The sequence below is a fragment of the Salpingoeca rosetta genome, assembly GCF_000188695.1.
Source record: "Salpingoeca rosetta unplaced genomic scaffold supercont1.43, whole genome shotgun sequence".
Classification (NCBI taxonomy): Eukaryota; class Choanoflagellata; order Craspedida; family Salpingoecidae; genus Salpingoeca; species Salpingoeca rosetta.
The window spans coordinates 1-5,304 of NW_004754891.1; the positions used below are offsets into that span (position 1 = coordinate 1).

General features: G+C 50.5%; 1 non-coding gene across 1 annotated transcript; it reads right to left on the reverse strand.

The window, feature by feature from the left end:
- Positions 1-3,611: 3,611 nt before the first annotated feature.
- PTSG_20043 lies at positions 3,612-5,304 on the reverse strand (the record flags this gene model as incomplete). Its single annotated transcript, XR_001137178.1, has 1 exon — positions 3,612-5,304. It is a non-coding gene; the product is annotated as an 18S ribosomal RNA (ribosomal RNA).

A 5,304-nucleotide genomic window follows, 5' to 3' on the forward strand; every position in this document is an offset into this window, starting at 1 on the left:
CCCTCCACCCAGGCTCACGCCACAGGCTTCCACGGCTTGTTCAAAAGATTGCTCTCACGCAAACACCTCCACGCCCACCTACTTGTGTGTGGCTACATGTAGTTTTGAGACGCAACAAGCACGAATGCTCGCTTCGCTCGCTCTCTTCCACACACAGCGGAGTATAGGTACGACGCTTGAGCGCCATCCATTTTCAGGGCTAGTTGATTCGGCAGGTGAGTTGTTACACACTCCTTAGCGGATTCCGACTTCCATGGCCACCGTCCTGCTGTCTATATCAACCAACACCTTTTGTGGGTTCTCATGAGCGTCGATTCCGGCACCCTAACTCCGCGTTCGGTTCATCCCGCATCGCCAGTTCTGCTTACCAAAAATGGCCCACTTGAGACTCGGTTATTCAGCATTGCCCGCTTCATAAACAAAGAAAGCGCGCCGCCTTACCCATTTAAAGTTTGAGAATAGGTTGAGGGAAGTGGCTCCCCCAAGGCCTCTAATCATTCGCTTTACCAGATAAAACTAACCAAAAGATCATAATATAAGTCTCAGCTATCCTGAGGGAAACTTCGGTGGGAACCAGCTACTAGATGGTTCGATGAGTCTTTCGCCCCTATACCCAAGTTCGACGACAGATTTGCACGTCATGATCGCTACGAGCCTCCACCAGAGTTTCCTCTGGCTTCGCCCTACTCAGGCATAGTTCACCATCTATCGGGTCCTAACATCTGCGCTAAAACGCAAATCCTTCAGCGGAGGAGGGTGGAGCCACACAAAAGTGCTTTTCCCCCCTCCCCCAATCCAGATCGGTCGATGGTGCTGCGAGTCCTGCTGTTAAAAGTGTACTCACGCACACTTCCCAACACTGCATCCCACCTCTCACTTTCATTGCGCGCCCTAGCTTCATGCTCGCTAAAACACTCGCGCACATGTTAGACTCCTTGGTCCGTGTTTCAAGACGGGCCGTTTGCAGCCCTGTCGCCAGCATCTCCCCGGTGGTGTGCGCCAAGCGGCAAGCGCAACATTCCCAACACCGCCCGCACACACTCTGTCAACAGCACAAGAGAACGAGTCTCCCGTGCCAAAACAAGAGTCTGCGCAACACAATGCCGAGAACAGCACCCATGCCAAAGACCACATAACAAAGCCACCGCATCGATAATTTCCTCAGTCCCGCGTGCGACAGAAACATAAAAAGCAGATGCGCCACGCACAAGGGCGCCCTCGCATCGCCGTCTCTCACACACAAAACTCATGCTGGCAGACACGCCCCGCGAGTGCAGGCAGCGCAGCACACAACAACAGCAACGCAGCGGCGCACATGTGCAACAAGTACACACAATACACCCCCCGCACCACTGTTATGCACAACACCAACCCTGATCACAAGGCGCGCCCAGTCTCTGCTAGCTGCAAGCGATTCTCTGTCAACGGTTTCACGTACTGTTTAACTCTCTTTTCAAAGTGCTTTTCATCTTTCCCTCACGGTACTTGTTCGCTATCGGTCTCGTGCCAGTATTTAGCCTTGGATGCAGTTTACCACCCGGCTTTGGGCTGCATTCCCAAACAACCCGACTCAAGAGAATAAACGGACCACACACCGCACATCAGCGCAAATAATGTAGCACCAACGGGACTCTCACCCTCTCCGGTGTCCTCTTCCAAGGAAACTCGGTGCTGCGCCAAACAACAATGCACATTGCGAACAACCTGCACCATCACAAAGACATGCGACGGCCCGCATCCCATAAAGACTACAACTCGCCACAATACAATGAAAATTGTGGAGATTCCAATGCTTGAGCTCTTCCCGCTTCACTCGCCGTTACTGAGGGAATCCTTGTTAGTTTCTCTTCCTCCCCTTAGTGATATGCTTAAGTTCAGGGGGTACCCTTTGCCTGACCTGAGGTCAACAATGAGAAATGAGTAGAGGGGGAAGGGTTTGAGAGTGAGAGAAGCGGAGTGGTGTAAATGGATGGATGCAGTCGTTTGTGCGCATACACTGCAACAAGTGCAGTGCTGTGCACACTAAACAGTGCTCCGTCCATCACTCATCCAGCTTTCCTCTCTCTCTCATTCGTTCCCTCTCTTCTTCATCAGTGTTTTTGCTCACATGACCAGTGTCACAAAAGCCACATAAAGATGCAAGCACACAAGTGCACATGCCTCTTCACACACACACACAGCATACACACGTTGCAGAACAACGATGCCAGTTGACACATCGCTCCACAGCTTTGTTGTATACTGCTGCATATGCAGATACAGCATGCGTGTGCTTGCCGTGGTCTCGCAACAACGGCACCCACACAGCGACAGTGAGTGATGACAACAGTATGAGAATAGAGAATGGGATGTGTGTGAGGTGTGAATCACATCAACAACAACAACACAGCGCACAAGGCATCGTATCATCGTGCAATGCAATCCACATGCTCACACACAAACACCCACTCCTTCTTCGTCACAGTCACTATCACCATCATCATCGCAATGGAGTCGTAAGCTCTCCTCTTCAGAGTCCAGTCTCACACAATACACACAGCAAAAATGTGTGTGCACCGCATCGACTAACACCCCATGGCCACCAACAATGCACAGTGCAATAATGGGATATGAGTGCATGACGCATGGGCGCTTCTTCATACTGCTACACAACAAACAAACACCACACCAACAAAGGTGCGCTGCTGCTGCTGCTGCATAGTTGCAGTAATCAAATACACCCACACATACTCACACCCTCATAAGCACACAAAAACGCATTGTCAATGAGATTGAGTGGCGACACTCAGGCAGACATGCCCGCACGCACAGACACGCACACAATGGCGCATGCCCACACACACAGGCGCAATGTGCGTTCGAAGATTCAATGATTCACGGAATTCTGCAATTCACACTACATTTCGCGTCTTGCCACGTTCTTCATCGATGCACGAGCCAAGAGATCCACCGTTGAAAGTTGTCTCATGGTTATTAATTTGGTTGTGTTGAATGAGATGTTGAGATTGAAGTGAGAGTGGTTGCAGTGCATGTGAATGTGTGTGTAATCCAACGCACAATGTTTGTTGTCACACAACACGCATCACAACACACTCTCTCTCGCCCTCTTTCTCTCACTCACTGGTTTGTGGTTATTATGTATGTACGTATGTCCACAGCACAGCACACATCTTTTGGTTGTTGTTGCTGCAGTACGCATGCTTTCGCCCACACTGTCATGTGTGTGCAATCGCAGCCGCTGCCACAACAACAATCCAAACACACGCTTGCTTGCCGTGTTCATTTCTTCTTCTTTGCACGAGGCAAACAATGTAACATCGCACACGCACACAAGCACTGCCATCGCAATGCAACACACACAATATGCGTGCTCCACTGCGACACTCACAATGCTCATGCACGCATGCACATGCTTTTGCTTTGTTTTGTCTTCATTCACACAATGCTCACTCCCACACACAAAAGCGTGTGAGAGCGATTTGGCCAGTTGGTTGGCTCAGTTGGCTCGGTTGGCTCAGTTGGCTCAGTCAAGTGTCTCTACCTTCCCTCACCATCCGTCACCAATTTTCACCATCCCTCACCAACCACGCTTTTCAGCGTTTTCCTTGTTGGAATGATCCTTCCGCAGGTTCACCTACGGAAACCTTGTTACGACTTTTACTTCCTCTAAATGATCAAGTTTGACCAGGTTCTCAGCAAAGAAACACATGGGCAGCTGTTGCCAGCGCCCACGCGCCAATCCCGAGGCCTCACTAAACCATTCAATCGGTAGTAGCGACGGGCGGTGTGTACAAAGGGCAGGGACGTAATCAACGCAATCTGTTGAATTGCGCTTACTAGGAATTCCTCGTTCAAGATGAATAATTGCAAGCATCTATCCCCAGCACGACGGGTTTTCACAAGAGTCCCCACGCCTTCCAGCGCAGGAATAGATGTTCATGAATGCAGAAAGCACAAGACTTTCCCCACCACAAACACCCAAAGCATACTCGCTGCCCCCGTCAGTGTAGCGCGCGTGCAGCCCAGAACATCTAAGGGCATCACAGACCTGTTATCGCCTCAAACTTCCTTCGGCTTACGCTCAATAGCAACGCCGAGTGTCCCTCTGAGTGGTGTATCAAAAGACACGCTTGCGCGTAATCTCCAACGCCTGCTGACGCAGGCGCACACCAATCAGCAAGTCAAGGTCTCGCCGTTTACCGTAATCAAACAGAGATTTCACAACAAAAGCTGGACGGCCATGCACCACCTCCCTTGGAATCAAGAAAGAGCTGTCAATCTGTCAATCCTTCCCATGTCTGGACCTGGTGAGTTTCCCCGTGTTGAGTCAAATTAAGCCGCAGGCTCCACTCCTGGTGGTGCCCTTCCGTCAATTCCTTTAAGTTTCAATCTTGCGATCATACTCCCCCCGGAACCCAAACGCTTTGGTTTCCCTAAAGGTCCCGATGGCGCCACCACTTGATAAAAGTTTGTGCTGCCCACCGAGCCCTGGCCGGCATCGTTTATGGTTAAGACTACGACGGTATCTAATCGTCTTCGATCCCCTAACTTTCGTTCTTGATCAATGAAAGCGTCCTTGGCAAATGCTTTCGCAGTCGGCGGTCTTTCGTAAATCCAAGAATTTCACCTCTGACAACGAAATACCAGTGCCCCCAACCGTCCCTATTAATCATTACTTCAGACCCGATGTGGTGAGGGAGGAACAAGAAAACCTTGCGGTTTCTCACTCCACACACCCCGCACCACACGCCAACAGTACAGGCCCAAAAGTCCTCTTCCGTTGTTCCATGCTAATCTATTCAAGCAAATCAAATGACTGCCTGCTTTGAACACTCTAATTTTTTCAAAGTAAAGCCCCCAACAGCGCCCCACCACTACGTGACTTGACACACACCCAATCAAGGGCACGCGCCAAAGGCGCCACCAGGGAATATTAAAACTGCAGAGTGCAACAGTGAGAGGTGGAGGCGAAACAGTGTCTCACCCCCACCACACACCGTGAACCCCGCATGAAATCCAACTACGAGCTTTTTAACTGCAACAACTTTAGTATACGCTTTTGGAGCTGGAATTACCGCGGCTGCTGGCACCAGACTTGCCCTCCAATTGTTCCTTGATAAGGTCTTTACATTGTTCTCATTCCAATGCACAGTGTATAAAAACACCGTGCATTGGTATTTATTGTCACTACCTCCCTGTGTCAGGATTGGGTAATTTGCGCGCCTGCTGCCTTTCCTTGGAAGTGGTAGCCGTCTCTCAGGCTCCCTCTCCGGAATCGAACCAAATGTTCCCCGTCACCCCGTT